We start from the raw sequence: 24,026 nt of genomic DNA, 5'->3' as shown, positions 1-24,026 counted from the left end.
TAATGCATGGAGTTAGGGAAGAAAATGGTAGTATAGTAAGTAAACCAGAGGAAATGGTCAGGGTGACAACTGATCATTTCCAAGGTTTATTTAAGGAAAGGGAAATAGATGTAGAGCAGGGAAACGTGTTTTTAGAACACTTGTCCCGGCGGTTGCCAGAGGACATTAGAGACGTGATGGAGGCCCAGATCTCACTAGAAGAGGTTGAGAGCGCTCTTAGGAGGATGGGAAAAGGGAAGGTGCCTGGGATGGATGGGCTGCCGGCTGAGTTTTACCTCAAGTTTTGGGGTATACTTGGACCAGTGGTTCTCGAAGTCTTGAAGGCCATCCTTGAGACGGGGGTCCCGGGGGGATCAATGGCTGTTGGTGTGCTGTCACTTCTTTATAAGAAGGGGGAAGCAACTGACCTTGGCAACTGGCGGCCATTGACCATGCTGTGCGTAGATTACAAGATTCTTGCAAAGGTTTTAGCAGACCGGTTGCGCACAGCCCTTCCCTACGTCGTCCACGAGGATCAGACGTGCGGGGTAGAGGGCCGCTCTATAAGATGGAACCTACAGTTGATCAGGGATTCCATCGCTTGGGTTGAAGATAGAGGGCTGCCTTTAATGGTAGCAGCGCTAGATCAGGCGAAAGCTTTTGATCGCGTGAATAGATCTTTTCTATTCAGGGTGTTAGGTAGATTAGGATTTGGGGAGAAGTTTATAGGATGGATCCGTACTTTATATGTCGGAGCGGGGTGTCGAGTTAGTGTAAATAGTCACTTAGGTGACGTTTTTGACCTCTCGTCTGGGGTCAGGCAGGGATGCCCACTCTCGGCTCTCCTCTTCGTTCTGTACATGGAGCCTCTGGGGGCTGCCATTAGGGCAGACACAGGGGTGGAAGGCTTGTTGATCCCTGGAAGCGGTGGGCTGCGTGTTAAGATGACGCAGTACGCCGACGACACTTCCTTGCTGTTGTGCAAGGACTCGTGCCTGACAAGGTCCCTTGCCATCTTTGGGGATTTCACCCGAGCGTCGGGAGCAGTTCTGAACCATGCAAAGTCTTCCGTCAAGTTTTTCGGAAGATGGCGCGGTAGAACGGATGTGCCTGGGGGGTTATCTCTCTGTGAAGGGGCCCTGAGGATTCTCGGGGTTCATTTTGAGACCTCCGGCTCAGCGACGCTAAACTGGAACATGCGTATCGCAGTGGTACAGAGGAAGCTAGCAATGTGGAAGGCTAGGTATTTGTCTTTTATGGGCAAAGTCCTGGTCCTAAAGGTGGATGTGTTGCCGTCTCTTTTGTATTTGGCATACATCTACCCATTGCCGGCTTGTCTGAGGAGGCCTCTAGTGAGGCTTGTGTTTCAGTTTATGTGGAGTGGCAGGTGCGAGTGGGTCGCCAGGGCACGCATGATCTGTCCCATCGGGGAGGGAGGTAGGGGGTACCACATTTCCCCCTCAAGCTGGACGCCATTTTTGTTTCTTTCTTGTTGACGGAGCTTGCTCGTCCGGTTATACACCCGTCCGGTTACCTCCTGCGGGTGTTCTTCTCGTATAAGGCGAGAAGCGTAATGGTGTGGTCTAACGCGGGTCCTCGGGCGGAACAGCTGCCGTGGCACTTTGGCCATGCGGCCAAGTGGCTGCGTGCGCACCCCGAGGTTGAAGTTGCCCGAGTAGGTTTAGACCACAGGCACCTGTACGAGGAGGTCAGGCAGGCAGGGAGTCCTGCGCCTGTAGCGGGCATCTCGTCAGTGGTCTGGGAGGGAGTGCAGGCGCGGGGCCTGGACAACAGGCTCAAGGACCTGAATTGGTTGGGCCTCCATAAGCGCTTGCCGGTACGTGCCATCTTGTACCGGTATAGTTTGGTGCAATCCCCCACCTGTCCAAGATCCTCTTGTGGCAGGGAGGAGACTGTGCGCCATGCCTTCTGGGACTGTGCCTTTGCCGGACTAGTCTGGGCTAGGGCACGGGTGATGCTAGGTGTGGTTAGGAGTGATTTTGTTTTGACATGGGCTAGGCTAGAGAGAGGCGTAGGGAGAGCAAAGGGAACGGATAGGGACAGGTTTCTGCTCTGGCTTCTCATGAGTCTCTTTAAAAAGGGACTGTGGGAAGCCAGGCAGAATTTAGTCAAGACAGGGAGAGATTGGGGGGTGGAAGGGATAGTGAGAAGGGTGGAAGGTGATTTGAGGGGGAAGATGAAGAGGGAGGAGAGGAAGTGGGGGAAGCATGCGGCACGGGAGAGGTGGAAAGGGGGTTTAGGGCTGGGAGTGTTAGAGTGAGTTTGGTAAGGGGATAGATTAGGGAAGGGGAGATAGGGAAAGGGTTAGGTATTGGTTAGGTATGACGGGGAGGGACGATGCTCCCCTGAGGTTTGTTTTTGTTTGATGTTTTTGTAAATAGAATTAATTAAGAATGAATGAGAATTATGATTTTGTAATAGTATGAATGGTATTGATTGTAATAAATTATTTTAACCACCTTTTTGGTTTACTTCCTGTCTTTAAGTTTGTTGTGGGTTTTTCTTTTGTTTGCCTCTTCTTGGGCAGATTTAGTGGGTCTCATGGTGGGTGTCTTTCATGTCCCAGTTGTTGTTACTAGTCAACTTCCAGTGGACACCCCCATAGTGTCTTTCAGAGCCCCTCCTAAAAAACAAGCTAATATTTTGGGTTGGATATTGCATCCAATTAATATTTCAATCAATGGAATTTCCTTAATGTTCATTAGTCTTTCAGTTGTTAATCTTCTGTTTGTTGTGTACTAAATATTTTTGTTTATTTTCATTTAGTTTTTTTCCTGTGAAGCCATTGTTGCATCCATGTCTGAAATGTGCTGTATAAATAAAGCTTGATTTGATTTCAACAAATGAACCCAATGACTGACCAATCAACAGACTCTTGGTCCCTCTTAGTATGAAAAACAGTATCAATCCCACTTTTCCAGCCTGCTGAAGGCGTGGTGGAGTGGTAAACACCACCCCCAGCTCTACCAAGGGCTTGAGGTGGTCTCCCACAGCTCTGCTTATGTCATGCTCTGTGGCCTTGCCGTTCCATTTCTTGACTGCCCCTGCAACACAGAAATAAACATATTTAGTCATATTATATAAAACATAAGTAATGGATATGGAGCGTCTATGGCCTCAGTTACACCTGGCACCTAAATGTGACTTCTGTCATCTGATCACTCCAAACTGCATTAGGTTCAGATCTACCAGGATGGGCCTTTGACAGTCTGGATGCAGTCAGGCCACTGAATATAAATAAGCAACGTAAAGAGGTGGGGTGAATGAGTGGGGAAAAGTACATTCTACACAAATGACCTTCATAATAGCAAAGAACAAATGTGTGTGCCTGAGGGGAAATTAACTTTCATACAGCCAAAAGGGGTGAGAAATTACACCAATATCAGTGGACAATTGGCACTAATGTAAATAAACATAGATGATGGAACATACTCCCTTATGCTGACGTGATGAACCACTAAGGGGACATAAATATTTACCATCTAAACCATGTGTGACCTCTCTGGCTGTAGAAGTGTTCTTCCTAACCAGTCCCTCAACAGCTCTCTGACTGAGCTCCACCCTCACTGGGTCTTCAGAGGAGAGGAAGGCTGAGGAGGGATGGAAGGTGTTAAGGGAATTTTTATCAATGATGACTAATTATGTATACATTTCAATCAGGACTGACTAGTCCAAATGCTATTATGTACTGTATATATATGAATTTTCTCTCTTGCTCCCATTCCCAATTGTATATAATATAGTCAGGAGTTTAGTAACAATGACGGTCTGTTCCTTTGTACAAATGAATGAACTATCTCCAGACTGTCTAGAATGCTGATTTACAGTGACTGACCTTGGCTTTAGGAGAGGAGGGAAGGCTCGAGAACTATAGGGCCTCTCTACCGGTGTTATGAAGAGATAGAACATTTAGGAAACGCTGACATCATTTTCAGTTTATAACCTGTGGAAAAATGTGTATGTACCCAGTACTCTCTTGTAATAAACGCTGTTACCTGACTTTTAAGACTGGTCTCGATCTATTTCATGCATAATTAATGAATTTACAACTCATTAATGAAATGGAGAGAGTGCGAATTTGGTTTTGGCTACAAAACATATAGGAATTTAGAATTCCTCTAACAGAAGGATAAATGGATCAGTCAGTCAATAAAGTGTAGAGCTGCTGTCTGACAAAATCACTATTTTAGTAGTTCATTAAAGTAAATAAGGCTTTATGACTGCTGAATATGAACTATCAATCACTTAGATTGTGTATTTTCAGGTAGCTATACATCCCTGGGACTTCCCTAGCCCATTGAAGTTGACATTTTAAATGGTTAAGGTAGGGGTTAAGGTTAGGGTTTAGGATAGGGATGTCCCAAGAATCCCAGATAGCATTGACCATTGTACATTTCTATCCGATGTGAAATGGCTAGCTAGTTAGCGGGGTGTGAGCTAATAGCGATGGTAACGATGTTTCGTGGGAGGCAGTTGTTGATGTGTGCAGAGTCCCTGGTTCGAGCCCAGGTAGGGGCGAGGAGAGGGACGGAAGCTTTTCTGTTACACATTCTTCTGTCTCTTTTACGTAGCAGGTGTAAAAGAAACACAGACAAGACAACTAGGCGCTCAGGTCATTACGGTCATTGTAGTTAAAAGAAATAGCATCTAATTATGCGTAACTGTATGTGGGGTTGTTAGAGAAGAATGTGATTGTCAGCCCAAACAATCTATTCTAGCACCTCATCAGGTTCTGAAAAAGTCTTCATTGATGACGTGTTCCTTCTATTCAAGGGCACAGCAGAGGAACTTCAGCGATTCTACTCCTTCATCAATACAAGCAGTGAACATCTGAAATTCACCCTCACCTTTCATACGCATGAAACAAGTTACCCGATGGTTGGACTATACTTTTCTCGTCAATCATTTTAAAGACTATACTTAAAAACTGGAAATCAACCAATCCTCCATTGTTAACGCAATAGAAAGGTCAAATGCTTTATTATCTAAAAATGTAAAGTGCTGGGCGACGGTGAGAAATAAAATGGTGCAGTTTGAGGCCATGTGGCGGACAGTGATGCAGGAGCTGGAGATGGAGGTGTGTTCTAGTGGGTCTGGGCAGGTGTGATGTAGTTAATGGAGAAGGAGGTGTGTTCTAGTGGGTCTGGGCAGGTGTGATGTAGTTAATGGAGATGGAGGTGTGTTATAGTGGGTCTGGGCAGGTGTGATGTAGTTAATGGAGAAGGAGGTGTGTTCTAGTGGGTCTGGGCAGGTGTGATGTAGTTAATGGAGAAGGAGGTGTGTTCTAGTGGGTCTGGGCAGGTGTGATGTATTTAATGGAGATGGAGGTGTGTTCTAGTGGGTCTGGGCAGGTGTGATGTAGTTTATGGAGATGGGGGTGTGTTCTAGTGGGTCTGGGTAGGTGTGATGTAGTTAATGGAGAAGGAGGTGTGTTTTAGTGGGTCTGGGCTGGTGTGATGTAGTTAATGGAGATGGAGGTGAGTTCTAGTGGGTCTGGGCAGGTGTAATGTGTTAATTTTTATTTATTTATTTCATTTTTATTTCACCTTTATTTAACCAGGTAGGCTAGTTGAGAACAAGTTCTCATTTACAACTGCGACCTGGCCAAGATAAAGCATAGCAGTGTGAACAGACAACAACACAGAGTTACACATGGAGTAAACAATAAACAAGTCAATGACACAGTAGAAAAAAAGAAAAAAAGAGTCTATCTACATTGTGTGCAAAAATCAAAGGAATAGGCGAATAATACAATTTAGCAGATTAACTTGATACATGATCAAATGGTCAGAGATACTGGTGTGCAAAAGAGCAGAAAAGTAAATAAATAAAAACAGTATGGGGATGGAGCAGGTAAATTGGGTGGGCTATTTACCGATGGACTAAAACATGACAGCTGCAGCGATCAAAAGCTGCTCAGATAGCAGATGTTTAAAGTTGGTGAGGGAGATCAAAGTCTCCAACTTCAGCGATTTTTGCAATTCGTTCCAGTCACAGGCAGCAGAGAACTGGAAGGAAAGGCGGCCAAATGAGGTGTTGGCCTTAATGGAGATGGAGGTGTGTTCTAGTGGGTCTGGGCAGGTGTGATGTAGTTTATGGAGATGGGGGTGTGTTCTAGTGGGTCTGGGCAGGTGTGATGTAGTTAATGGAGATGGGAGTGTGTTCTAGAGGGTCTGGGCAGGTGTGATGTAGTTAATGTTTGTATGATGTTGCTGTTTGTATGTGTATGTTTTGTAGTGTTTATAAAATATCAAATAAACTTCAAATTCAACCAATCGTTTGTACTCATGACTTGAGTGATTAAAGTAAACCACAGTTTTGGAAATACATAACGCCATCTAACTAAAAATCAAAGAATGTTAGCTATATGCAGTTATCTTAGATGGCCAGCTAACATTAGCTATTTAGCGTGATGGAGCCCAACTACCGGAGACCAGTTAGAACCCGATTAACAAAACCCAACTAAAACATGACTGCAGATCAAAAGAGCAGAGACATACAGAATGATCGCTGGGAAAATCCCCAACATCGAAAATAGAAAGATTACAGATGTCAGTCAGCTAGTGCGCTAGCAGTAAGTAAGCCAAGGTTGTAAAAGTTACAAAACTCCCGTAGTCTACTTCACAGTGACTGGCTTATTTATTATTTATTAACAATAGGTAGTTATTTATGATGCAAGGTGATTTGTAAATTAGTCAGTCAGCAGCCATCTGCACTGTTGGCTGCAATTTCGAACGAGCCCAATACCAAACCAATCAGGTGTTCAACGAAATGATTCTTCAGACGTCATTGATCACGTGCTGCTGATAAAGTGACACTGCTTTGAATTATACCGCTTAGCGACTTCAGTACATGCCTCATAGCTCCAGTCTCAAACTTAAACACGTTCCTGCTGAAGAAGAGGAGGTCTGCTGGATGGAGAAAGAAGCTCTCGTGAAAGAGGAGGAAGAGGAGGCCGTTACAATATAAAAACAAGTAGAGGGTGAGGCTGTTACAGTGAAAGAAGAAGAGAAAGACGTTTCAGTTAAAGACGAGGAAGACGCATTCAGAGTTAAAGAAGAGGACGGCGATGTTTTAGTGAAAGAAGAGATGACTGTCACATCAAAAATGATGAAGAAGAAGAGGAGGAAACTGGATATCGGGGCCCTGTTTCCCAATGGCATCTTAAGGCATTCAATGGTTTAAACGATGAACGGGCCCTTATTAACACTAGTAAGTACTGTCTTAAAAACAGAAGCACAAACTCTGCGGTTGTTGAACTGATGTGTGGTGTTAAAGGGGAAATTTCCAATTGCTACATCCATATTTTGATTTATTTATAGGCATTGATTCTTGAAGAATATAACACATTGCCTCATGAGCTTAGTTCAACTGTTGTACCCCATCAGAACCAACAATAAGCTTTTTTTACGCCAATGTTTAGAAACAATGTAAACCAACACTGTATAGCCTCAACATGGTTAAAATTATAATGCTGATATTATGGATGGTCAATCCTTGCATCCATAGGTCTGTCTATGCATTTGAGAGTAGTTACATTTCTCAAGCCCCATCCATCATCTTATTACCAAAACAGTGGTGGAATTACAGCTTTGTTATTGGTTGAACTGCAGATTGGTTGATTGATTGTTGTGTGGCTTTTTTAAAGGGAAACCTAGTTTTTAAACAAACACAATGGCTGCCCAGAGTCCTGAGCTGTGTTAGAATACTCATACTAACCATACTATTTGTGATGTTAATTGAGTATATAGTATGCTTATTGGTCATAGTATGATGTAGTTAGTATGCCAAAAGTTCCCGGATGTCGTACTAAATTCGCCAAAATATGACGTATACACGCAGTACTTTAGGGCCCATAATGCAATTCTTCAGGAAATGCGCGTGGCTACACAGCGTTTTCAGATTTGAAGAAAATGGAGGAAAATATGCAGCCAAAGTCCAACGAGAGCCGATACAAATTCATTGCTTTAACTGATTATGACAAATGTTAAGAAAATGTTGAGCAATGTAATAAAGTAATGACTTTTCAAATAAGTTACGTTACACGTTATGTTAGCTACACTATCCTTACAAAACGCATAGCATATCTTTACAGCAGTATGTATCGGTATGTTAACTAGCTACCTAACGTTAGTTGGCTACTTATACATCAAACTTGTCAGTATAGTAACTATATTCTAACTAACTACCCAATGTTTATTGACTTGATTAGAGCTCAGAATAACTGATGAATTTAATAACGCTCAACACCCGTTGAATATGGCCGGTGTCAGTAAACATCTGCAAAAAAGCTCAAATTAAATTGTTGCCAGCAGCACAGTTAGTCACCAACGTTCTGGATAACATGAAAACAGCCTAACCAGCTCTGCTAGGGCAAGTAAAATGGTAAGAGTGAGGTTTTCTCTGATTTGTGTTTAGCAAGCTATCCAACGTTAGCCAGTTAGCTTGGGTGCTTTACTGTCGTTATGAGGTCAGAACGCTTGGATCGACCCTACTTCTCAGCCATATAGTATTAGTTTTACAAACAGTGGCGTTATACGAGCTCATGTTTTGGTTTCTGGTGGGGTAATACCGTTGAAACATTTGAGGCATTTATAAGTTCTATTCTTCTTTCTATAACTGACCGTGTAGATTTCCTGAAGGAGGCAATTTGTTAGAGCTGTTGATAAGTCATTGTATAACATTCTGGCAATTAATTTCATGCCATTACATTAAAGGCGAAAGATTGTATATGTATTGTCTTAGCAAGGTGTTGCTCAAATAATGTTAGCTGCTAATCGCTAGTTAGCGGGCTAGCTAGCTTGCTAAATGTATTAAGAGTCAGAGCAAACATAGCTAGCTAATACTGCCTGGTACCAGTGCTATTGTAGGCCTAGATAAGCATGTTTGTGCAGCGGTATCTTATCAGAGAGGAGTAAGCGAAGTATGAATATGTTGGCTAGCTTAGCAGGCTACATGAAGTAAGAAAACAACATGTAATGTAACATCTAAATAGGGTCAACTGGAAACACTGACCAACACTTAGGTTCCTACCATGTCTTCTTCTCTGTGGTTTATAGTCAGACTACATTCATCAGGTGTATTGCTGCCACCTACTGTAAGAGGTTGTAAAAAATAACCAAAACGCAAAAAAACGGGATTAGCAAATCATACTATTTATGTAAAATAAAAAATAAACACGGACCAAATTCACTCCACTACCCTGATTTTCAAACAAAAATGGTATTCAGATCCCTACACAGGTTCAGGAACCTGGAAGGGGGGAAACATCTAAATTCAGTACTCCCTGTAACATTTTGTCTGTGAAGTCCTGGAGATCCAGAAATCTATTTGCCGCCTTCACAATGATGTCTAGCTTCTTAATGTTTAATTAGTTTATTATTAATGCAATTTATCACTGTGGCAGTGAGGGCAATGCAAACTCAATTTTGTTGAAACTCCTCCATGCTAATGCGGAAACTGCTAGTTTTGGACAAAGGTTACTTATAATTTATTAATGCAATTTATCACTTGCTCTATAAACACAAAGTCCACCTCTTTCACTATTTGTCTGTTGGGATCCTTCTCCTGCATGGCTTCACTGCAGACTGTGGGACATGAACTACCTTCTCCTCTCTACTCCTTCGGCTATTTTCACTGCCTCCACATAGGACACCTGCTGGATGGGCCTGATCATCCTAGCTACTACGACCTCCTTCATCCGTACAGGGCACTCCGGGAACGTGATTCCCATCACAAATACAACATGCTTCATCTGACAACGACATATTTATTCCTTCGACAAACACTTAAAACCTTCCGTCTGTCATTCATTTTAATCAATGTACATCTACCTGAAATGTTTAACCTAAACCACACAAATCTTTCTCCTTTTACGCTGTTGACACACAATCGGCATCATACCACTCCTGGTCACTCGAACCGATTCCACTTTACCCAATTAATCCTTCACCATCTTTGAGACCGTTAAGAACAACTTCTCTTTCCGTGACATAGACTAATCAGGTGAAAACTATAATCCCTTATTGATGTTAATTGTTAAATCTTCTTCTCAGTGTAGATGAAGGGGAGGAGACAGGTTAAAGATAGATTTTTAGACAATTGATACATGGATTGTGTATGTGTGTCATTCACAGGGTGAATGGGCAAGACCAAATATTTAAGTCCCTTTGAACAGAGTATGGTAGTAGGTGTCAGAAGCTGTTGGGTTTTTCAGCTCAATAGTTTTCCCTGAGTATCAACAATGGTCCACCACCAAGGGGGGAACTCAATAGGAAGGTGTTCTTAATGTTTTGTTCACTCAGTGTAGATCATTCCCTAGCATATACTTTCATTTGTATGTGTACTGATACTGTAAATACACAAATTATATTAATGTTATCTACAATATATTATAATACCGTAAGCCTCCCTGCTGCAGGGGCATTTCCTCCTACAATTTTGAGCTGATTTTCTTCACTTTAGCAATATTTTGTATCTTTGTTCATTTTTACATTTATTGTGTTTGGAATGGCACTGTTACTACAGGAGATGATGCTATCATAAAGTATTTGATGTAAGTATGTAGGATAATTACCCATAATGCTCACTGACTGAACATTCAAAATGACCATAGCAATTATTGACGCATTCACATGCCATCGGAAACTTGGAACCTCAGAGTTAAAATGAATGTGTTATTAGCGTAGAGCTTCCTACTGGTTGATTCTGATACCTCACAAGTGGGAAACTTGAAATCATCATTCCATAACGAGTTAGTGAGTCAGAAATGTCAAATGTCCTAAGTTCTGACTTGAAGGGCCTTCTATGATGTAGGGCAGGTCAGTAACCAAATTATTTTACTGTGCCCAGTCGCAACACAGACTTTTATGGTCACACAAGTTTCCACCGGTGGATTCAAAATGAGTAGCCTAACAATTATTTACATGGCCCCAGGTACATTTGCAACCAAATTATTTTTCTGTGAGAAATCAATAATAGTTGCACACATAGGGTAACAGTCAGCAGTTGACAGTGAGCAATGAGCAAGATAAGCATCTGTAGCCGATGTGAAATGGCTAGCTCGTTAGCGGTGGTGCGCGGTGGTGGCGTTTCAATCGGTGACGTCACTTGCTCTGAGACCTTGAAGTAGTGGTTCCCCTTGCTCTGCAAGGGCAGCGGATTTTGTGGAGTGATGGGTAACGATGCTTCGAGGGTGACTGTTGATGTGTGCAGAGTTGACAAACTAGACTAGCTTATTATTAGTGTAAAGAAATTGTATTTCTATGGTTGCAGGCCTCAAAGATTGAATTGCATTGAATAGAATTAATCAGATCCAATGATTTACCGCCTGTAGGGTGGGGTACCGCTAGTCATCATTATTATAATCACCATCTCAATCATTATCATACCATCATAGACTTATTCTTCTGTACCTGAGACTCATCTGACACTACCTTAGACATGGCAGTCTGCAACTCAATACACTGCCCCTGCATGGTGTTCAGCGTCCCCTGCATGTGGTTAATCGAATGCTTAACATCGTTCAGCAGGATCTGAATCTCAAGCCTGCAAGAAATCAGGTGGTTCAACATACTGAGATGACGAGAGGCTTCAGACCATGCCCATTGGACCATCTTTAGGATTCTTTCTCACTTAACACCAATCTAATTAGGAATGTAACTTTGTGCAGAAGATGTTACTATAGTGTTATTTAGAAGAAAAGTGTACTTTGTCAGGCGCCAAAAGGATGATGGCATGTCTCCCTGCTCCAGTGAGCTCTGCTGGCAGGTCTTGCTCACTGTTGGAGGAACGGGAGCCAAATTAGAGGAAAAATATCTATGGTTGTTCAGCAATGAAACGTTCATGACATAATGGGGATTGTCCTTCCCTGTGAAAAGAATAACAGCTGGGGTTTACTTTCTCACTATTAGATAATGTAATACAATCTTTAAACCCATCAGAAGTGAAGTGCTTACCTCCATGAAAATATTGGTCCATGTTATTTATGGCTGCATTGTCCCAATGTTGACCACTAGTTCCAACTTGTGATGAGAAGGTCTTGATGAAACGATCAAGTCAACATTTTGTTAGACATTTCAGAGATTGCATTAGCAATTGTACACGAGACAGTGCTTCCAGATATTGAGATATCTTCCTTCTGAGGTATGTAAAAAAAATATTGTGTGTGAGTACTCACATGAAAGGTATCCATGATTCTAGATGAAGCCAATCATGTATGTGATTACCATCCTATGGGTCAGCAATGGAATGATTGCTACACAGCTTTCAGGAGACTTTATGTCTTGGGCCTGGATGAATCATTGAAATACAAGTAATATTGTGAATTTGTGATGAATAATTGCCATTGTAATTTGGAATATTCCATCAAAGTTATTTGTTTTGACAGTCAACTCTTACGATTAATCACTTGACTTGAGTAACTTGAGTTGACGGAAGTAGCAACTTTATATTCTGACCTAGACACTGACTTGTGCAATGACTAATGCATAATCTATGCATGTTATTGGCTCATCATAGTATATAGCTGAGGGTCTCATAGTCCAAAAACAGCATTAGTTGTTTTGACTGAGCAGTCCAAGGGCCAACTTTTAAGATGAATCACTTGACTGGAGTAACTTGAGTTTGGAATTAAAACATTAACAGTAGGCTATAGCTTGACGCATATCCTTACATTGGACAAGCGTATCCAAAAGGCCTATCCAGTCATGCGTGAAGATACCTTTAGGCAGATAAAAGCACGGTACGTGTTGAGACACGCTCTGTAATGTGAATCTGTAACACTGATATAAAAGCACGTTTTCATTTATAATTTACACTGTAGAATGACCTGCAAGCCAATCAGAATCTAGTTTTAAACAATACCGTGGGTTCCATGGAACGTCACAAACATATTAGGCCACTTGCGTCACAGATTACAGTCACTGAACATGGGTTTAATAGCTATAATGGCTATATGTACAGTATATGCATCTCGTATTGAATTGAGATTACATTTACTGCACCACTGTAATTATGTAGCCTAATCCTATGAGGATCATATGTGAAATGTCAGAATCATGGCACATGAAAACATAATTAAATTGACTGCAGATTATAAAATTCACTGTGACACAATATCCATGTAATTTCAATTAAATTACGTTGAACCAACGTGGAATAAACATTGAATTGATGTATGTGCCCAGTGGAAGTGATTTTGTGAAGTAAATGATGCATAGGAGATCTCCATGAAATCAGTGACATGGTCAAGATGGAGACATGAGGGTTTAACATTTCTAGCTGATGAACAGTTTTTGGGTTTTCTCACAAAGTTTATAGTTTTAGACTGCAGTTGCAATTTTAGTTTTTTTTTCACAAAAAAATGATATCTAACCATACAATGAATAATTTTGTAATTTATCAAACCATTGACATATTTTTTTGACGATTTCCAACGAACAAGCTAGCTATCGAAAAGTTTCAGCGTGTGTAGTTAAGTTAGCCTGCTAACGTCTTCATAGCTAGTAGCATGTAATCAGGACATGACCAAACTGTTGCTGAGATAATGGATGTTGAAACTTCCAAGGAGAAAAGAGGCATTGTTGAAACTCACTCATATGCTTGCAGTGTAAAAAAGGGGACATCAGTAATTAACAGAACATAACATTCCTTCTCTTATACAGTCAGAGTTACTTTTACCAAACCACAACTGAAACATTTCCCAGAACTTGTTGTAGTTATTTTGCAACTTTTAATTTGAACTTGAACAGTTCATTTTTGTTTGTTTGTTTATAAGTTTAGTCTGTCTGGTGGACGGTGCCTTCGTTCTGGGTAGCGCCTCGGATTGTCTGGAGGCTCTTGAACATCCTCAGTGTGTGCTTGTTCCATTATAGCTTCTGCTATAGCAGCACCTTCATCAACACGTTCCCTTCTTTCAGCCTGGGGTCTCTTTTACTGCCCCACCGTCCTCTACAGTTCCCCGTGTGTCACTCTCAGGAGCTCTCTGTGCCTGTTCTCTCTACTGCCCCACCGTCCTCTACAGTTCCCCGTGTGTCACTCTCAGGAGCTCTCTGTGCCTGTTCTCTCTACTGCCCCACCGTCCTCTACAGTTCCCTGTGTGTCACTCTCAGGATCTCTCTGTGCCTGTTCTCTCTACTGCCCCACCGTCCTCTACAGTTCCCCGTGTGTCACTCTCAGGAGCTCTCTGTGCCTGTTCTCTCTACTGCCCCACCGTCCTCTACAGTTCCCCGTGTGTCACTCTCAGGATCTCTCTGTGCCTGTTCTCTCTACTGCCCCACCGTCCTCTACAGTTCCCTGTGTGTCACTCTCAGGATCTCTCTGTGCCTGTTCTCTCTACTGCCCCACCGTCCTCTACAGTTCCCTGTGTGTCACTCTCAGGATCTCTGTGCCTGTTCTCTCCACTGCCCCACCGTCCTCTACAGTTCCCTGTGTGTGACTCTCAGGATCTCTGTGCCTGTTCTCTCCACTGCCCCACCGTCCTCTACAGTTCCCTGTGTGTCACTCTCAGGATCTCTCTGTGCCTGTTCTCTCTACTGCCCCAGCGTCCTCTACAGTTCCCCGTGTGTCACTCTCAGGATCTCTCTGTGCCTGTTCTCTCTACTGCCCCACCGTCCTCTACAGTTCCCTGTGTGTCACTCTCAGGATCTCTGTGCCTGTTCTCTCCACTGCCCCACCGTCCTCTACAGTTCCCCGTGTGTCACTCTCAGGAGCTCTCTGTGCCTGTTCTCTCTACTGCCCCACCGTCCTCTACAGTTCCCTGTGTGTCACTCTCAGGATCTCTCTGTGCCTGTTCTCTCTACTGCCCCACCGTCCTCTACAGTTCCCCGTGTGTCACTCTCAGGAGCTCTCTGTGCCTGTTCTCTCTACTGCCCCACCGTCCTCTACAGTTCCCCGTGTGTCACTCTCAGGATCTCTGTGCCTGTTCTCTCTACTGCCCCACCGTCCTCTACAGTTCCCTGTGTGTCACTCTCAGGATCTCTCTGTGCCTGTTCTCTCTACTGCCCCACTGTCCTCTACAGTTCCCTGTGTGTCACTCTCAGGATCTCTGTGCCTGTTCTCTCCACTGCCCCACCGTCCTCTACAGTTCCCTGTGTGTGACTCTCAGGATCTCTGTGCCTGTTCTCTCTACTGCCCCACCGTCCTCTACAGTTCCCTGTGTGTGACTCTCAGGATCTCTGTGCCTGTTCTCTCCACTGCCCCACCGTCCTCTACAGTTCCCTGTGTGTGACTCTCAGGATCTCTGTGCCTGTTCTCTCCACTGCCCCACCGTCCTCTACAGTTCCCTGTGTGTCACTCTCAGGATCTCTCTGTGCCTGTTCTCTCTACTGCCCCACCGTCCTCTACAGTTCCCCGTGTGTCACTCTCAGGAGCTCTCTGTGCCTGTTCTCTCTACTGCCCCACCGTCCTCTACAGTTCCCTGTGTGTGACTCTCAGGATCTCTGTGCCTGTTCTCTCCACTGCCCCACCGTCCTCTACAGTTCCCTGTGTGTCACTCTCAGGATCTCTCTGTGCCTGTTCTCTCTACTGCCCCACCGTCCTCTACAGTTCCCCGTGTGTCACTCTCAGGATCTCTCTGTGCCTGTTCTCTCTACTGCCCCACCGTCCTCTACAGTTCCCTGTGTGTCACTCTCAGGATCTCTGTGCCTGTTCTCTCCACTGCCCCACCGTCCTCTACAGTTCCCTGTGTGTGACTCTCAGGATCTCTCTGTGCCTGTTCTCTCTACTACCCCACCGTCCTCTACAGTTCCCTGTGTGTCACTCTCAGGATCTCTCTGTGCCTGTTCTCTCTACTGCCCCACCGTCCTCTACAGTTCCCTGTGTGTCACTCTCAGGATCTCTGTGCCTGTTCTCTCCACTGCCCCACCGTCCTCTACAGTTCCCTGTGTGTGACTCTCAGGATCTCTGTGCCTGTTCTCTCTACTGCCCCACCGTCCTCTACAGTTCCCTGTGTGTGACTCTCAGGATCTCTGTGCCTGTTCTCTCCACTGCCCCACCGTCCTCTACAGTTCCCTGTGTGTGACTCTCAGGATCTCTGTGCCTGTTCTCTCCACTGCCCCACCGTCCTCTACAGTTCCCTGTGTGTCACTCTCAGGATCTCTCTGTGCCTGTTCTCTCTACTGCCCCACCGTCCTCTACAGTTCCCCGTGTGTCACTCTCAGGAGCTCTCTGTGCCTGTTCTCTCTACTGCCCCACCGTCCTCTACAGTTCCCTGTGTGTGACTCTCAGGATCTCTGTGCCTGTTCTCTCCACTGCCCCACCGTCCTCTATTCCCTGTGTGTCACTCTCAGGATCTCTCTGTGCCTGTTCTCTCTACTGCCCCACCGTCCTCTACAGTTCCCCGTGTGTCACTCTCAGGATCTCTCTGTGCCTGTTCTCTCTACTGCCCCACCGTCCTCTACAGTTCCCTGTGTGTCACTCTCAGGATCTCTGTGCCTGTTCTCTCCACTGCCCCACCGTCCTCTACAGTTCCCTGTGTGTGACTCTCAGGATCTCTCTGTGCCTGTTCTCTCTACTGCCCCACCGTCCTCTACAGTTCCCTGTGTGTCACTCTCAGGATCTCTGTGCCTGTTCTCTCCACTGCCCCACCGTCCTCTACAGTTCCCTGTGTCACTCTCAGGATCTCTGTGCCTGTTCTCTCCACTGCCCCACTGTCCTCTACAGTTCCCTGTGTGTGACTCTCAGGATCTCTCTGTGCCTGTTCTCTCTACTGCCCCACCGTCCTCTACAGTTCCCTGTGTGTCACTCTCAGGATCTCTCTGTGCCTGTTCTCTCTACTGCCCCACCGTCCTCTACAGTTCCCTGTGTGTCACTCTCAGGATCTCTCTGTGCCTGTTCTCTCTACTGCCCCACCGTCCTCTACAGTTCCCCGTGTGTGACTCTCAGGATCTCTCTGTGCCTGTTCTCTACTGCCCCACCGTCCTCTACAGTTCCCTGTGTGTCACTCTCAGGATCTCTCTGTGCCTGTTCTCTCTACTGCCCCACCGTCCTCTACAGTTCCCTGTGTGTGACTCTCAGGATCTCTCTGTGCCTGTTCTCTCTACTGCCCCACCGTCCTCTACAGTTTCCTGTGTGTGACTCTCAGGATCTCTCTGTGCCTGTTCTCTCTACTGCCCCACCGTCCTCTACAGTTCCCTGTGTGTGACTCTCAGGATCTCTCTGTGCCTGTTCTCTCTACTGCCCCACCGTCCTCTACAGTTCCCTGTGTGTGACTCTCAGGATCTCTCTGTGCCTGTTCTCTCTACTGCCCCACCGTCCTCTACAGTTCCCTGTGTGTGACTCTCAGGATCTCTCTGTGCCTGTTCTCTCTACTGCCCCACCGTCCTCTACAGTTCCCTGTGTGTGACTCTCAGGATCTCTCTGTGCCTGTTCTCTCTACTGCCCCACCGTCCTCTACAGTTCCCTGTGTGTGACTCTCAGGATCTCTCTGTGCCTGTTCTCTCTACTGCCCCACCGTCCTCTACAGTTCCCCGTGTGTCACTCTCAGGATCTCTGTGCCTGTTCTCTCCACTGCCCCACCGTCCTCTACAGTTCCCCGTGTGTCACTCTCAGGATCTCTGTGCCTGTTCTCTCCACTGCCCCACCGTCCTCTACAGTTCCCCGTGTGTGACTCTCAGGATCTCTGTGCCTGTTCTCTCCACTGCCCCACCGTCCTCTACAGTTCCCCGTGTGTGACTCTCAGGATCTCTCTGTGCCTGTTCTCTCTACTGCCCCACCGTCCTCTACAGTTCCCTGTGTGTCACTCTCAGGATCTCTCTGTGCCTGTTCTCTCTACTGCCCCACCGTCCTCTACAGTTCCCTGTGTGTGACTCTCAGGATCTCTCTGTGCCTGTTCTCTCTACTGCCCCACCGTCCTCTACAGTTCCCTGTGTGTGACTCTCAGGATCTCTGTGCCTGTTCTCTCTCGATTGTTGTGCTGTTTTCCGTGGAATGCATTTGGTTAATGTGACGCCGCCACATTATGTCTGGGCTTACTTGAACCTGGTAAGTTCTGGGTCCCGTTTGTGTGTGTTCGGACCCTCTTGTCCATTTCCCTCCTCTTCTGTAGTCTCGCACCATCACTTCCTGTCCTGTTTGGAGATGGCGCTCCCGGCCACCAGAGAGCATCTTGGCTTGTTTGTTCAGCACTTCATTACGCCTGTTTGGCTTCATGATGTCCAGCTGTGTGGAGAGGCCTCCCGAACATCAGTGCGGCTGGGCTTTCATTTGTCGTGGCATGTGGGGTGTTTCGGTAGGAGGCCAGGAACTTGGCCAGTTTTGTTTGTAAAGTCCCTTCGTCTCGTTTTGCTGCACGAAGTCCTTGCTTTAGGGTTTGCACAAAGAGTTCTGCCAGCCCATTGGTGGCAGCGTGGTACGGAGCTGAGGTTGAGTGTTTGATTCCATTTACTGACATGAATCTTGTAAACTCGTCACTGACAAACGCTTGCGCGTTGTCACTTACCAGCAAACGTTGTTCTGAGACACTCTATCGTCTGAGCTGAGGTGGAGGAGTCAGTGCAAAACACCTCTGGCCATTTGGAATGGGCATCAACTATAACCAGAAACATGTGCTTTTCAAAAGGACCAGCGTAGTCCACATGAATTCTCTGCCATGGCTCTGTGGGCCATTCCCATGGGTGGACTGGGACAGGAGCAGGCATGTGAAGGGTTTCCAAACATCCGCTACAGTTCTTTGCCATGTTTTCTATCTGTTGATCCAGACCTGGCCACCAGAAGTGGCTCCTTGCGAGCAGCTTCATTTTGACAACATGACCTTCATGTAATTGCTGCAAAACTAGATGTTGGCATTTCTGGGGTAACATGATTCTCATTCTCCACATCAAACATCCTTGGTACGTTGCAATTTCGTTTCTCCGCTGGAAATACGGAGTCAGCTCCTTTCTGCCAGTAGCTGGCCATCCTGACATGGTGTAGGTGTACACTTTTGACAAGGTCACATCTTTCCTTGTCTCCTGTTTGTTAACTGTGCTTGTGACCGGTAGGGCCTCGAGCTGAGCGGTATGGAACATGTCCACTGCATCCACCCTCCTTTGTCTTTCTCTTGTACATGTCAGTCTGGATGATCCATCTGCATTTGTGTGAAGGGATGATGGCTTAAACTCAATGTCATACATATGACTGGCAAGGAACAGGGCGTATCGCTGTAACCTGGCTGCTGTCATCGCCGGAATGCCTTTCTTTGGACTGAAAATGGAAAGCAACGGCTGGTGATCTGTAACCAGTGTGAAACGCTGCCATATAGGTATGGGTGGAATGTCTTGACGCCCCACACTAGTGCCAGTGCTTCTTTGTCGATTTGTGAGTAGTTTTTCTCTGCATCATTCAATGTTCGTGACGCGAATGCAACTGGCCTCTCTGACCCATCTTTCAGTGTGTGTGAAAGGACGGCCCCTAATCCATAAGGGGACGCTTCACAAGCCAACTTCACTGGCATTTCAGGGTCGTAATGCATCAGGACCTGTTCAGATGTTATGAGCCGTTTTGCCTCCAAAAATGCATTTTCACACTGCTCTGTCCACTGCCATGTCCTATTCTTTTCCAGCAGCTGATTTAGAGGCTGGAGTACTGCTGAAAGGTTTGGGAGGAATCTTCTGTAGTAATTGATCAGTCCTGTGAAAGATCTCACTTCTGTGATATTTTGTGGTTGTGGTGCCTGTACCACTGCCTCGATTTTGTCTTGTGTTTTGTGCAATCCATTGCAGTCAATCTCATGTCCACAGAAGACAATCTTGTCTTTGAAGAACTCACACTTCTTTAAGTTTGCCTGTAGACCATACTCTTTCAGTCTTTTCAGGACCTCTTCCAGGTTAGCCAGGTGCTCTTTGTCGGTGCGTCCTGTTATGATCATGCCATCCAGGATACACTGGGTTCCTGGGATTCCTTGCAAAATCTGGTCAATAGTTCATTGCCAAATGGCTGAGGCTGATGCAATGCCAAAAACCAGGCGGTTATACCTGTATAGACCTTTGTGTGTGTTTATTGTCAGGTACTGTTTGGAACTCTCTTCAACCGGTAGCTGCAGGTAAGCCTGTTTAAGATTGATTTTACTGAAGTGTTTCCCACCAGCTAGTGCAGCAAAGATGTCATCCAGGCGTGGTAGGGGGTATTGGTCCACATGCAACATTGAATTCCCAGTTACCTTGAAGTCCCCACACATTCTAACAGACCCGTCTTTCTTCACAATAGGAACTATGGGTGTGGCCCATTCGCTTCTGTCCACTTTCGTCAGGATCCCTGTATCCTGCAAGTGATCCTTTTCTGCTTCCACCTTTGGTCTCAGGGAGTATGGAACAGATCTGGCTTTGCAGAATTTTGGGGTTGCGTCATCTCTTAGTACAAGTTTTGCTGTGAAGCCTTTTACTGTTCCCATCTGATCACTGAAAACTGTGTTGTATTTCTTCCGCAAGTGTTCCAGTGTTTGGTCTGTGCCATTCTCTTTGGACAGGAACGTGTGGAGCATTTTCAAGTCACACCAATTCAGCTTTATTTTTGAAAGCCATTCCCTGACAAATAATGGGGGGCCAGTTCCAGGCATCACATACACCTGTAACTGCTGTGTATCCCCCCCATAATGCACTCTGACCTGCAACGCCCCCATTGGGCTCAATCTCTCTCCTGAGTATGTGTTCAGCAACACATTTGTGTCCCTCAGCTTGATAGCCTTAAAGTGCTCATTGTAGACGGTAGTGGAAATTATAGACACTGCAGATCCTGTGTCCAGCTCCATTTTGAGGGGTTAGTCTTCGATATCTGGTGCCACCCATATTATGCTACTGCTGGAAGAAGTCACTGTGTTTAACTCCATTGTACCAATTAATCGTTCATCTGAATCACTGCCACTGTTCTCTGCTAGTGCATTCACAGACCCTTTAATTTTCTCAGTTTTCCTGTTGTGACTGAATTGAGCTTTGCATGCTCTTTGAATGTGCCCCCTTCTACTGCATTTGTGACAAATTTCATCTTTGAAACGGCAATCCTCTGCTCTGTGACCATCTTTGTCACACCTGTTGCATTTTTTCGGCCACACGGGGGCACTGTCGACTGCGTGAAAACTTGTGCAGGGAAATTTGTGACAGGTCAGTACTTCTTTTACTTTGCAACTCAAATGCATCTTTAGTCGTGATTTCCATAGCCACAGCAATTTCAACAGCCTTTGCAAACGTGAGCTCTGATTCTGTGAGCAAACGTTTTTGAATGTGTTCATGTTTCAGTCCACAAACAAATCTATCCCTTAATGTGTCATTTAGGTTCTCTCCAAACTGGCAATGTTCAGACAGTTTCTTCAACACTGCTACATATGTACTAACACCCTCCCCCTCATTCTGATCTCTCTTGTGGAAACGAAAACGTTCCGCGATGAGGAGTGGTTTAGGTGATAGGTGATTTTGCAATATCTCCACAATCTCTGTGAATGTTTTATTTGAGGGCTTCAGAGGTGCAGTCAGATCTCTTAGCAAACTGTAAGTTTTTGGGCCAATTAAACTCAACAACGCTGGTACTCTTTTGTTATGAGCAATGTCGTTTGCAATGAAGTACTGTTCCAGTCGTTCAATGTAAGTTGACCAGTTTTCTTGCGTGTCATCAAACACATCTATTTTCCCGATGCTAGCCGTTCTCTTTACCTCAGACTCCACGGGTCTTTGATCTGCCGCCTCGTTCTCGTCAGCTCTCCCCTCGTCTTCACTGCTTGCTAGCTGTTGTGCTACAGGGTCAAAATCTTCCTCTCTTCCTGCGAACTCCATCTGTATTCGTGATGTACACTGCAGGTAATCATCCTCGTCGCCATTGTAGTGTCTTAACACTTAGTACTTATTTATGTAATAAGAAAGACTGATTACAAGCAATTGACTGGAGCTTCACATTTACTCAAACGAGTTAGTACCAGAATAACATAGAACAACACTGCGCATGACCAAGGGCGCTCCATCCTTAAAGGGGACATCAGTAATTAACAGAACATAACAATACCCGAATACCCCAACCAAGGAGCAACTTCCAAAGAAGCTGAGAAGTTAACCATCAATGAGCCAGCTACAGGACAACATCGTCCGCATCCTCACGGCTAAAATCAAAGAGAGTACAGATAACATCATGAATTTGGTGTAAAACAACACTGTCAGTATCGTTAACCTGATGAAATCGATTGATTTCAGTGTTGAGGAAGTAAAAACTCTGAAGCAGCAGAACGCAACATTGAACATTCAGGTTGCCAAGCAGGAGAAGAAACTCACTGAAATGGAGTCAAGGGTAAATGAGAATGACGGTATAGTCGGAGATGGAATCTTCGAATTTATGGAATAGCAGAAAAATCTGACGAGAACATCAAAGCAACAGTGAAGAACATTTGCAGGGTAATAGTCCCGGGGGAGGAGCGAAATGTTGTTGCAGGTTCTCTGGATGTAGTGCACCGCCTGGGTAGGCTGAGAGATGGGGAAAACAACCAGCCACCACGACCAGTGATCATGAGATTCATCTCCAGCACAGCGAGGGATATGACATGGAAAAGTGCAAAGAAAAATGACTATTTAAAGAAGAACAACCTGAGGATCAAGGAGGATCTGACAGCATTTAACATACTTCAGAATCCAATTTATTTTAAAACTATTATTTAGAGTATTGAAATCTAAAACCTCAAGACCTTGTTCTTGGGTATTAGTGAGAATATATTTTCGTAGATAGTGAGGCTTGTTCCTCCAAATAAAATTATAAAGAATCTAATTTAAGTCCTTTACAATTTTAGGGGGTAAGTCAAGTGATAACGAGACATAAACCGATCTGGATAACCCTTCAGCTTTGGTTAATAAAACCTGACCGTATAACGAAATATCTCTCATCAACCAAAGATTCAATTCACTCCTTTGTTTTCATCCTCGCATATAACAATTCCAATATAAGTAACCTTATCTTTAAGTGGGATACCATATACTTCATGTAAAACACAATCCTTGAGTGGAAATAGGACTGACTTATTGATATTCATTTTCAAACCCGAAACGAAGGAAAAGTCTTCAATACAGGAAACTGCTTTAGAAACCTCATTCCGGTCTCTTAAAAATATTACGGATTCGCCTGGCATTAATAGAAAAACAGAAATGGACATTTACTATCACAGTGACTAGATGAAGAATATTAAACTGGTATAGGTTCAAATGAATCAGGGTCTCACAAAAAGAAAAGTTCTTACTAGTTGCAAATAAAAAACAGTCCTTCGCAAGTGGTTGACCTAAATTATATATATTTTTTATACAATTGCAAATAACATTGTCCCATAGATTGGTAAAAAGGAATAGCCATCAAGCCAACATTAAGTGTCGGTGCGAATTTCCCTGCCATAAAATAAATATATAAAAATATTTGGCTCACACAAACAATGCTCTTTACTCATGAAATATAAAGTTTTATCAGATGCAAATAAAACTCAGTCCTGCACAACTTGATAAATCCAGCAGTCAACAAACTAGGCGCCAGCGTGAATTTCCTTTCTATTAACAAAAACCTTAGCTCCCATCAAAGTATGCACTTTTCCCTTCCTTTCTTGCTCTCTCAATCATCGGCCACAGACGATTCCGAGCTTCTTTGTTAAGGAGCATCACTGGGGGCACCATGCCTGCAGGAATGTCTACCAATAGCATGTCCATCTTTTTGTGATAAATTACACTGGTCACTGTTCAAAACATTTATAAAGTATTAAGAAAGAATGAATAGTCCTTACTTTAGATTAGGGACTGCAAAACTACTTCCCTAATGATTAGTAAATGGTTTATAAGGATATTTATTAAACATCTGATGAATGATCTTCTGAATCATTTTTACATACTATAAAAGTTGTTTATAAATGTGTGAATAACTAGCTTACAAAAAACATGGGAGTAATGATAAATAAATAATGAATAAACTATTTACTAATCCATTAGAAACAATTTAGTTTGTTAGCCAATCTCTATATTCATTCAGAGTAAACCGATTCTGAGAGAGCTGCTCTTGCATGACCCCTGACCTGGCAGTAGTGATGTGTTGAGAGTACTGGT

The 24,026-nt window shown here is 44.4% G+C and overlaps 1 long non-coding RNA gene and 1 pseudogene across 1 annotated transcript; both read right to left on the bottom strand.

Moving 5' to 3' along the window:
• Positions 1-11,709: 11,709 nt before the first annotated feature.
• LOC121839959 lies at positions 11,710-12,386 on the bottom strand. Its single transcript, XR_006079247.1, has 3 exons — positions 12,179-12,386; positions 11,958-12,039; positions 11,710-11,779 (listed from the first exon to the last, which is right to left on the bottom strand). It is a non-coding gene; the product is annotated as an uncharacterized LOC121839959 (long non-coding RNA).
• Positions 12,387-18,130: 5,744 nt separating this feature from the next.
• On the bottom strand, positions 18,131-20,458 carry LOC121839920 (annotated as a pseudogene).
• Between the last annotated feature and the right edge of the window lie 3,568 nt (positions 20,459-24,026).

This window comes from Oncorhynchus tshawytscha, linkage group LG18 (assembly GCF_018296145.1).
Source record: "Oncorhynchus tshawytscha isolate Ot180627B linkage group LG18, Otsh_v2.0, whole genome shotgun sequence".
In the NCBI taxonomy this organism is placed as follows: Eukaryota; Metazoa; Chordata; class Actinopteri; order Salmoniformes; family Salmonidae; genus Oncorhynchus; species Oncorhynchus tshawytscha.
This window is presented reverse-complemented; position numbering and strand designations above follow the sequence as displayed.